Source organism: Clarias gariepinus, chromosome 2 (assembly GCF_024256425.1).
Source record: "Clarias gariepinus isolate MV-2021 ecotype Netherlands chromosome 2, CGAR_prim_01v2, whole genome shotgun sequence".
Taxonomy (NCBI): Eukaryota; Metazoa; Chordata; class Actinopteri; order Siluriformes; family Clariidae; genus Clarias; species Clarias gariepinus.
The window spans coordinates 20842632-20855016 of NC_071101.1; the positions used below are offsets into that span (position 1 = coordinate 20842632).

The following is a 12385-nucleotide window of genomic DNA, read 5'->3' on the forward strand; positions in this document are numbered from 1 at the left end:
AGCACTAAGAATTTAATTCGCCTACCTTTTCCGGTTGGACTAAATTGTCGTTGTGTCTTCTCATTTGGTATTTTGTTTCTTGATATGTCGTTGTGTTTTCTGATTTGTTATAGTTTTCGGTTTTGTTATTTTGTTTTTGAATGTTATTTTGTTTTCTGTTTTGTTATTTTGTTTTGCACTTCTTGGCCACCGTAGAAAACCAATTGACTGTTTAACATCAACATGATCGAGTGGTTTACAAGTCATTGACTTTTTTATGTGAAAATAATATAATATTTCCCCATAATTTCCCACACTCAATCTCACACAATTGCCAAGTCCTTATTTTTTATTATTTACTTTTTAAGGCATCAGGGTTTTCTAAAGGTATATACTATCAGAGATTTCCATTTCTGCACTGGATGATCTAGCCTACATCTGTGTCAAACAATTGGGTCTGATGTCATCATTTTTTCACAATGTGTAATGAGTACAGAGCAAAGGACAGAATGACAGTGACACTGTTGTAGTGTGCCTTCTGGGGAGGGTGAGAAAAGTAATTATCACTGCTTAATAACTTCATGTCAGAAACCACTACAATGTCCTAGCCTTAATGCTCTACACTTGCTTCACCAGGGTAAGACATGTTGCATGGTGACTGGAGACAAACTAACTGGAGCTTAAACGTGTTAATTGTAAATTATAATTATTGTCTTTCTTTAATGTAAGCTTTTATTATTACTATTACTATTAATGTTATTATTGATTATGACTGTTATTTTTAACATTTATATATATATATATATATATATATATATATTATTTGTTTCAAATGTTAAAAATAACCCCCCAGCACTGTGTCCAGTGGCCGGGTGGCTTGGGCACTAATTGGGGATCGAACATGGGCCTTCCGCATGGCACTACTGAGCCACCAATGCCCATAAACAACAGTTATGAATATATACTCAGCAAAAAAAGAAACGTCCCTTTTTCAGGACTGTGTATTTCAACAATAATGTTGTAAAAATCCAAATAACTTTACAGATCTTCATTTTAAAGGGTTTAAACAATGTTTTTCATGCATGTTTAATTAACCATATTCAATTAATTACCATTCACCTGTGGAATGATCGTTAAGACCTTAACAGCTTACAGAAAGTAGGCATTTAAGGTCACAGTTCTAAAAACGCAGGACACTAAAGAGACTTGTCTACCGACTGTGAAAAACACCCAAAGAAAGATGCCCAGGGTCCCTGCTCATCTGCGTGAACGTGCATTAGGCATGCTGCAGGGAGGCATAAGACTGCTGATGTGGCTAGGGCAATAAATTGCCACGTCCGCACTGTGAGACGCCTAAGACAGCGCTACAGGGAGACAGGAAGGACAGCTCATCATCCTCGCAGTGGAAGACCATGTGTAACAACACCTGCACAGGATCGGTACATCCGAATATCACACCTGCGTGACAGGTACAGGATGGCCACAACAACTGCCCGAGTCACACCAGGAACACACAATCCCTCCATCAGTGCTCAGACTGTCCGCAATAGGCAGTCCATGAGGAGGAGATGCACTGCAGTACTTCAAGCAGCTGGTGGCCACACCAGATACTGACTGGTACTTTTGATTTTGAGCCTCCCTTCATTCAGGGACACATTGTGAAACATTTTTAGTTTATGTCTTATGGTGTTGACTCTTTTAGTGTTCATACAAATATTTACAGGATAAATAGGATGGTTGTGTCAGGAAGGGCATCCGGCATAAAACCTATGCCAAGTTGTTGTGCGGACTGGATATTCCGCTGTTGTGACCCCTTGCCGGGAGCAGGCGAAAGACCAACAACATTCATAACTGTTGTTTACGTTTTAACCTGTTTTTAAATCTACATAATCATGATACATAATCTACACAAATAAAATATATGCCCTCAGTACTGACATTCTTGGTCCCCTAATACATGCACTGAAACCATATAAAAAAAGGAAGGTGTGTTTTTAAGGGGGTAATAAAGGAACATAGCTAAAAAGCAATTAAATATACTGGTAGGACTGTTGTGGGAGCACATAAATCAAAACATTTAAGACAAAGCCTAGAGAGAGGGAGAGACTGAATAACACACCTGGACATTCTGAAAGTGACATGGCTTCTCTTTATACTGTGGGAAAGAAATAACTATTTGAATTGGATGTGCACAGCAGGAGGCTTTATTTCAACTCGTTAAAATATTTACATATCACATAGATTTTTTTTCCTTACAAATTTAACCCAATACAAAATATCAGACCATCGTTACTTCCAAAACAATAAAGATATTCCTAACATTTTGACAGACAACACATTTCTTTATTCCATCAGAATTAGTGCCACATAGCTGTGATTATTCCATCTTCTACAGGTACGTCTGATTTCATTTTCATTGTCAATGGCCCTTTTCATCAATGTTGCATAAAAATGAGAATAGATTTAAGCACATGAAAAAAAGACTAACCTGCTTCTCATTTATTAAACTGTCAAATCAAAACGAGTGGTGATTAAATGCAATTGGTAGATCAACTCCAGCTTTCTAGATACAAGCACTTTTCCACTAGTTCGTTATTTATGTCAAAAGAATACAACAATCCACAATTTATCCCCACAGATAATTTACATAAAATGCCATAATTTATGCAAGTATTGCAACAGTGAACCAATAGCCACTACCAACAAGAAGCTTTTAGGAAGCATTTCAGTAAAGCTGATTTAAAAGCGATTGTGAGAGTACTCTGAATAAAAAAACAAAAAACAAGGATCCAAGAGATTTGCTTTTCCAATCCTGTTTTTTACGAAATTAAAATTATACTAAAGGCTTATATAGACAGCAATGAAATGTGCCTTATTTTTGTGTGTGTGCCTATATTCAACTACACAAGCAGTTCTGTTATTTCACTTAAGCTTCATTTATAAATATAGGTGAGCCAAGTTTCAAACTCTGAACCCCAGCTGGTGCAGGTCCAAGGTGCTGAAATGTCATGCCGTGCCAACCCTGGTAAAAAGTCTCCAACTGTTCTGATTGATGAGGTGCTGGAAAAAAATAGTTAATGAAAGAAACAGAAGATGACTGAAATAAAAAATAGAGACAAATTTACACCAATCAGCCATAACATTATGCCCACCTACCTAATGTATAGTATTCCCTGCCTTTTGCCACAAAAAACAGGAGAGGCACTGTGTGTTCTGACACCTTTCTAATCAAACCAGCATTAAACTTTTCTTCAATTTGATACAGTTGCGCTTCTATTGGATCAGAGAACACGGGCCAGCCATCTCTTCCCACGGGTAACAGTGAGCCTTGGCTGCACCATTGCTTGGTTTACCAGTTTTCTTTCCTTGGACCACTTTTGGTACAGTAGGTCCTGACCACTGCAGACAGGAAACCTGCCACAAGTGCTGCAGTTTTGGAGTTGCTTTGACCCATTACATCACTCATTACCGTTTGGCCCTTGTCACAGTAGCTACAGTTACAATATCTGGGTACAATGGCACCGGGTAGTGGGTGGGATATATTAGGCACCAAGTGAATCTGTTTTTCCTGAAGTTGATGTGGTGGAAGCAGAAGAAACGAGCAAGCAGTAGCTTTAAATGTCTATTTATAGAAACTGAACAAGGAATAGCAGATTATTAAAATAATTAACCCAGGTCTAGCATGTGTGGTGATAGATCAGTGTTGTACAGTTTGGCTGTGTGCTCTTCTATACAAGGCTACTACCCATTCAGAACCGAAATGTGCCTACTGTCATCTGAGTTAATAAAAAACTTCTTATAAACTGAAAGCTGACACCACTTCAAGGTTTTTGTGTCTTAGTTAGCTAGTTAGTTTTGTTCATGTTGTTAATTTATATGTATGTAGCATCTTGTTCGCTGTATACTGAACTATATATGGTTAAAATGACAATACAGTAAAAACCTACTTGACGTGACCTCAATATTATCAGTGTTATTCAACTTACCACATACTCCACTTGCTATAATTATTGACAACACTGACATTAAGTTTGATGATCTTAACGAATCAAACATTTTGCAAGTTTTTACAACATTAATGCGCAAATTTACATGCACTTCATTTAGACGTAATTGTAATTGTACAGATACTCCAGAAATGAAACTGATGAATAAGGGAACTGTCTATTGAATTTGCATACACTGATTGTATGATCAGATTAGAGTGTACACGGGTTTAATGAATAAGTTCCTTTGCCTGTGTTTTTCTCCCTGGGAAACCTTCAGCCGTAATTACCTACTGATTTTCTATTGCCGCCACAGTGGTGTGATGAGTTTACTTTAAAACAGGTTCTGGTTTATAGTCTTTCTCTGATTTTGCCAACAGATGTTACCTCCTAGAGAAAAAGGTTTTTGGCCACAACTGTGAATGATAACATGATACCTTGTCTTTGTTTAGAGCATACCACCCCCTGACAACAGTTCTCCTTGGAAAAAAGACAGGAATTAGAGGCAAAAGAATGTGTAGATATTATAGGCCTGTTGAGGCTTTTTTTAAGCTGGAGCTCAAGCTCCCACTTTTTTTCCCTAGCATAGCCTAAGCATTAATTTCATATCCTGTGGTATATTTTTTAAATTAGTTACTGTGTACACTTTACATATTACTGTGAAATGAACTATGCTGTTATGAATTTGATTAAATCTGCAGAAGAAATGTAAAAACATCTGAGTACACATCTCTATGCCAACCACTATGACAACCAGTCAACGCAGAGCACCACAGTTAGCAGTTAGCTTGTGGGTGGACTGCACATATTTCTGCATGCCAGCTCTATGACACAAAGACACAAATGCGCGTGATCGCAGTGTACACATAACCACCAAACACAGATCATTGTAAGACTTCTGTTTTGCATTTTCTGACTATTTTACTTGGCTAACTTGTATATTTATCACAACATTGATTGACATCGCCATATGGATTTGCAAAAAATATCTTTTTTTTGCACTTTATTAAGTCAACACTGTGCTGTCCTTGTGAAACCTTGCACTGCATGGTTTGCACATGCCTGCATGCATACATACATGTTATGTCATTGTGTGTTTATAATTTTAGTTGTCTCAGGTATGCTTGTGTTTTATGTAGTTTCAGTGGGGAAATGTTTTGGTTCACTATGTACTGTCTCTTCTGTAAAGGGTTGAAATGACAATAACAACACTTGCCTTGACTTGCCTTGAGATAGAGGTTGCCATAAAAACTGGAACAAACAAAAAAATAATTCCTAGAGCTGGTGTGTTATAACCATTAACTGTACTCTAATGTCGAATGACATAGAACAACATAGAGTCGAATGTTGATGTGAAACACTAGCTTGCAAGATGGATTTTTTTTCTTCTGTATATTAGTATAGTTGATGTGTTACAGCCTTATTTTGGAATAAGGCTGTAACATAATAATGTGGAAAAAGTGAAGTGCTGTGATTACTTTCCGAATGCACTGCAACTATCAATCAAGTAATATGTTTTTAGTCACATAAATGAACACTTAAGGCATAAAGGGAATTTATTCATTTAGTGCTAAAAGACAGCCACCGCAGACCAGGCTTTGTCTGTGGTACTGTCTACGTTTTCAGATAGCATTTTTTCACAACTCTTTCTGTTCTGGTCCTAGAACTACCCCGGTAAACGTGACTGATCTTTTAATAAAGGTGTGTGTCGTTAAAAAAAAAAAAAAAAACTTCAAACTGAAAGCGACCTTAACGCCAATATCTAAGCATCAGTGACAGTAACTTACTGTATAAATCCAGCAGACAAAGATAAATAGTGATTATGTTGATAGTCAGTGCAAAACAAACATAGCTAGAGATCCCATCTCTGTCTAAAATCAATGCCAGAATCTTTATACAGGCTTTGCTCTAAATGCAGTTCGTCCTTGCACTCTCTCCAGAGCGACAGACTTCAGCTTTACTCATCCTGCTGTGAGAGATCACAGATGCCACAGAAGCATTTTACAGAGCATTTTTTAAAGTCTGAAAGAGTTTTGTTTTGATCAACATGGAAATAAACTTTCTGGGCAAAGCAAATGAAAAATATTTTTTTATGACAGACAGATAGATAGACAGATAGATGACAGATAGATAGATGGATAGATGGATAGATGGATGGATGGATAGTCTCTATAAAATCCTTTGGTTGAAAAGAGTAGGAGTAGGAGCATATGTGTATGTCACATTTGTGTGGATTGAAGGCTCCAGCTAGTCACAAGGGGAAGCACTGCCTGGAGTGTGTTTCATTAAAACATCATTCACAATTAAAAACCTTCTACATGTACCATGTGCAGCAGGTACATTTATTATTCACATAATGTAAAACCTTATTTGTTTAATGTGTACAGCATTCCAAATCTTTTATTTCTAGTACTCAAGTTCCTCATCCGTATCTTCTCTGCAGACATGAAAAATCACAAACTGTTTTGATTTTTTTAAAGTTATTTTAGAAAGACATGTTTTGTGTACGAATTAACATAAATTTATATGTTTTATATGAGTACCCAAACCTACTACTACTACTTTGTATAAAACAAGACAGAAACAAAAATTTGAGTGACAATTAAAATTGGTCATAAAAAAACTATATTTTTTACACACTACAAATGTGATAATTATGTAATAATTATGTTGACTGACTTTTGTTTCTTACCTCACACACAGAGTTTCTTTAAAAGATTAAACAGACTTTTCAACGTTATAGTTCGCAAGGGGGTTAGATATCATTTATACATGTGTTGCATTGTAGGTCTACCCAGTAAAGACCCCCACTGCAGGCAAAATGAAAGGACAATACAAGTAATAAAGATAACACAGAATGATTAGACACAGCTGGAGAATGCCCAGGTCTCAGTGTTTTCAATGAATTTAAAATAAAATAATTGAGCCATGGAATAATTAAGCATTATAACACAAGATGGAGAAAAGCCTGGAGCGTGCTGTAGAAAAGCTATTATGAATGCTATACAAAAGTTAGTTCCGACTGAGTAATCTGTTTGGATTAAAGACATTTCAAAAGTGCTGATATACAGCATAATGGCACTGGGATGTTTAACTATATGCATCACTACACACCACAGGTGTTCTAACAATCACTAATTACTCTTGGTCACCAATATGGGTGAAAATAGGTCAAAACAGTCTGCATTCAGCAGCTGCCAAAACCCATATTAAAAAACAGGCACTGAAGCACTTTCAGCAACACATACTACTGTATCCTTAGTAATTACTTCTAAGTCAGGCCGACTTGACCCTGAACCGTCCACGCTGTTCTGTCCCTGGCTATTGTGAACTACAAAGCTAACTAGCTTCTAACACAAAGCTGAATTTCAAATCCGCCTCCAACCCCTGATCAAGGGCATTCATTTGTGTGTGGAACAAGGGATTGTTCCATACACGAATGAGTGAACAACATTGTTCACTAGCTTTCTATTTAACGCTATTTGAGATTCAACCCGGAACGGACTGAATAGAAACAAAAAGAAATGTATGTGATTTGCAAGAATCTTCACCAGCTCCATGGTTTATTTTCCTCTTAGCTACATATTACCGGTAAGAATTTAAAACTACTTTAAAAGAGTTGTATGAAAAAAGTATGATGTACAAGCTAAAAAAATCAGGTGAATACTAACGTAAACAAGAATCCATGATCATTTAAAAAAAACAAACAAACAAAAAATAAACTGCTGTCCGGATGCAACATTTTGGGTCACATCCTGACAAGTAAACTTAAATAGGCTACTTTATGTAAAAAACTCCATCCACATTAGGATCACTCACTCTCACTCATCGTCAATAACACTTTATACTGTATTCAGGGACGCAGGGGGCTTGGAGCCTATCCCAGAAGACTTAGGGTACGAGGCAGGGTAACCCCTGGATAGGGTGCCAATCCATCGCAGTGCTCACTCACACACTCATTCACACACTACGGGCAATTTTGTCAAAGTCAATTAGCCTAATAGGAGGAAACCGGAGTTCACGAAGGAAACCCACCAAGCATGGGGAGACCATTCAAACTTAATGCACACAGACACGGTAATTAAGTCTAGCTATGAATTGAACCCGCTTTTACAAGATAATCTATACGTGTTCTCTCACAGAGAATTTATGCAGAATTAATCTAAAGCTAAATACAACACACTACAGGAAGTAGTAAAGCAACACCTGTAGATAAAAATTTGTTATACCTACAAAATGCAATGTCTGCTATCCTCTTATGTTATTGTAAGCTAGTTACAGAAGAATTCACAGCAGTGTGCCAAAGTGTATTACAAACTAACTAGTACTTCTAACCAGTAATAATGCCTATGGTCTGGTGACATATTATTTAGTAGAGTAGTATGCAAGTATTCGTGATTGCTCATTATTATGGAGAACAACCTGATTGCACACGAATGTGACTGTCACCGTAACTGAGCACCAGATGGAAGAAGGAGCTTGTGTCTTGGTTGACACCAGCTGGTTAGCTCTTAATGTGACTGTCTGATCAAACAGTAGTGCCTGTGCGTCAATGACACTGAGCTGTAACTGTGTCCATTCTGCACATAAACTACACAAAACCTAGCCCAAAAACTGGCCCAAACAGCAGATTCATTGTTGGTACTTTGGCCAGAAACTTTTGTTCAAATATGGTGTAGAGAACAAATCTATAATGAATTAATTTTTATAAATGTATTCAATCCGTGCCATGCATGTTTATTGTTTTTAATCTAACCTATAAAATTACTCTTAAACACAAAAATACAGACACTCGCCAGCTATTTCTTAGCTAGGTAACAAAACTGACTCCACAACAAGGACAAATTAGGCATAATATTCAAATACTTTACTTATAATGAATATCATAAAAACCTACGGTAACCAATAGTTGTAAAACGCCTCACCTGTGCACTAAGGGCGTTTTCACATTAGGCCCAATTAATTTGTACCATGCCCCCCACCCCCATTCTTTTTGGTCTCTGTTCTCGGGTACACTTGTGTATTTAGACTCTCCAAGACAACAGGTGGAAGACCAGGGATGCTAACTTTCTCGCAATGCCCAATATTATTATATTAAATAAACCTTACTATTACAGGGTTGTCAGAAAAACTAAAAGCTCAGATGCTCAGGAACATCTTATTATAAAGTACTTTTATTCTCCTGCCTCAGCAATCATGTTTCTTTTTTATTTTTATTTTTATTTTTTTTTTTTACAAAAAAATCTGGCTTATTATGGTCAAAAATGGCACTTCTAAATGGCAAAAAAAGTGATTATAAATGCTATTTTAGTTCTTCCCTTGTGCTGGTTATGCTCTGCTATTCTGGTGCAGTACAATACAAAGACACCTCAGATGTTTACACACACACACACACACACACACACACACTTTCCAAAAACCGAACATTACCCATCTATAAGAAATGTGTGTAAATATGAATGTGATTTTTTTTATCTCTCTATAAGACCTGACTCATCTGGCCAAAAAAGGGACAACAAAAACAAAGGATGAGCAACATTTGATGCATTTATATTAGGAAGATGATTTCTTACTACGATTAAGCTTGCCAGCAGTCATCGCAACCTACCCACATTATCAAATATAATGCTTCAACAGAACAGTTATGGGTGTGCCAGCTTTAAAAAAAAAAAAGAAATTCTCAGGCATTTATGATTTTCTGTATAGGGCTTTTGGGGTTACAGCTTCTATTTGGTAAGAGTAGGAAGATCACTAAAGCAATATCCAAGGCCTACATGGTAACACAGTACATACAGTAATAATTAAAATGATGATGCAGAAAAATTCAGTCTCTTAAATATATGCCGTCACTGGAAATGTACACCATGATGTACACAACTGGAGAGATGATCCTGAAAATTATAATGGTCCATCTGTGAATATTGAAGGAATGTTAAAAAAATGCTGAGGTTTCCATCTATTAATGGAGATTACCATTATTAGTGCTAGAGTATTTGTGCTAACTAGGGATGATTAGCTTTCATGTATTGTTCACAATATTAGCATTTTTGACTGCAACATTCTTTTAAGTATTAGTACTACATATATGTTTTAGTATACATATACATTAAATTTATTATATCCTGGATGTATTCCTGTCTTATGTCGTGTTCAGACGGTAAATTCTGAATCTACCATGACCCTGACAAGAATAAGGCACATACTGAAGACAAATGAAAGAAAGAACTGACACTGAAGGATGCCCTGCCTTGTGGTGTTCGGGAGTTTCAATATCACTGCACATATAAAAGCTAAACTTTTAGAGTGTGTTTTTAATGCCCTTGAACTTTGACATGATCTATAGCTGCCACTATTAAAATATACTTAATCATACACAAGAGTGGTGGTGTTAACATTTAAGACACATTTTTATTCAAAGTCATATTTTCCCCACATGGATGTCTAGTGCAGTAACAACGTGACGTACAAATGATGTAAATGAATTTTATTCATTATATGTTTATCATTTCAATATCACTCTATCTGTTCTGAAGAAGAACAGTGGGCATTCCCCTTTTTCCCTTTAAAGTTTCTTATTTGGGCCATGTTTGATAGTTCTTCTCTGAACATTTTAATAATCAGAGATTGAGATCAGGAAATGATTTTCTGTAAATTTGCCTTGTGTAATCTGTTATCAGAAATGCTAATTAAATGTTTCACTCAAAGGAATACCAGTGGTCCAATTTGCGCCCTAATTATGTTTCTCTAAAATACTAACAACACATGCTGTCACTTTTAGTGACGAGCATTACTTCCCAGTAATTTTTTTTTTACTCTCAAAAATGGTTCAGTTTTTAGAACCATTTTTGAGAGTTAACATTAATTACAGGTTGAACACACTTAAAATTATATCACTGCAGTACTGCATGTGTAGCAGAGATGACTAATAAGAGTTGAGTCCTATCCACATACAAGCACTGCAGGGTATTTCGGTGTAAATAACCCCTCCGCTTGTTGGATGTAGAGTTGTTGATTTGAAAAACCTGGTATTATGCCTTTAACACAGCCCGCTTATTAGCAGCACAGCTCTGCTAAGGGTGATCATCATCTTTTGTCCTCAAGTGTTTTCTGAAATGCACTCTTGGTTAGATGGGCTTTTAAGTACAAGTGTTATCCCTTAACTCTTTGTTCTGCAAATAAAAACATCAGCCAGTGGAAGGACAAAAGGCGAAAATTTATACAGCTACACAGCTGCACTTATCATCAGACGACCTGTCACAGTTCACAGGAGGACCGGTTGTGTCCTTAAATTCAACTTTGGTTTTACAATACAAATTTCAAAAGGAAAATTATACACTAAGAAAACAGACACTTGGATGAAAATATCTACTTCAGCAAATGTTCTAGTATCTTAGTTGTCTCCTCAATTACTTCCCAAAACAGCAATAAAAAAAAGCCTTTGTTTTGCTTTATGGAGGCCAGGTGTTAGTAAACAAAACAAAACAAACATAAATAAAAATGTTTAGTTTGCTTGTTTGTTGGGTTTGAGGATAGGGTGTGTGTGTTATAGTGACAGTTCAAAATAACAATACATAAACAGCGGTTAGGATTTAAGAAGAAGAAGAAGAAGAAGAAACCTGGCTACAAACTTACCCTTTGCATCTTCAAAACGAGTTCAAAAGCATGTCCGCGTCCAGTGTCCGTTATTTACAAATAAAAGAAAATGAATTCAGTGAGAAAGTAATTAAGCCGTATTAACAGCCAGTGAAGCTTCAGTCTACAGTAGTATAAGAACAATACCGCTGTACCGTAACAACAGCGTAACAAAGTAGCCCGAGGCGTGTTTAGCCGCTCACGGTGACTTCCTTATTTTTTTAAATACCGCCGGTCACACGCGCTCTGGCACGCGCCTCATTAAATTACTCACTGGCGTGTGTCCACACGTCTATACAAACCCCTTCAAAACACTGCTCCTCCTCCTACAGAAGCTGCCGGCGTAATCAAGCTGTCAGTCTCTTAGTCACAGCGGAAAATCCCGATCTCACACTCCTAGTTCTCCTGTTCGCTCTGTGCGCGGGTCCACCGGAGGATTCTCTTTGTGACACGTCAAACCGAAGCCATCCGCGCGAGCCCGAACTCAGCATCGCGTTCTAAAAGCTCCAGCAGCCCGTAGAGCAAACTTTCCTTCCCTACTGTCTCATTCCCTCCAGTCCTCTGCATCCACTCCTGTCCCTGGACTCACGGCATGCCGCGGCCCTAATGCAAATCCCCATTCAACACTGTATCAACACTGTTCACGTTACAGACGACACCGTGCACGTTAACAGTGCAGGATCAGCAACGAATCCACACTCCATTCTTTGTTACTAGACCTGGCCTACGAATCCCAGGAAATACGTCATGCAAGCACGAGCGCGATCGAAATCTGCTAGGTCCTAGCG

At 37.3% G+C, this 12385-nt stretch overlaps 1 protein-coding gene across 1 annotated transcript in view; it reads right to left on the reverse strand.

Annotated features, from left to right (window-relative positions):
• Window positions 1–12315, reverse strand: part of furinb (furin (paired basic amino acid cleaving enzyme) b) — a 108412-nt gene extending 96097 nt beyond the window's left edge. The window contains exon 1 of the mRNA XM_053480879.1: window positions 11598–12315. The gene's annotated coding sequence lies outside the window, so the exon portion shown is untranslated. The remainder of the gene's footprint in view (window positions 1–11597) is intronic.
• Between the last annotated feature and the right edge of the window lie 70 nt (window positions 12316–12385).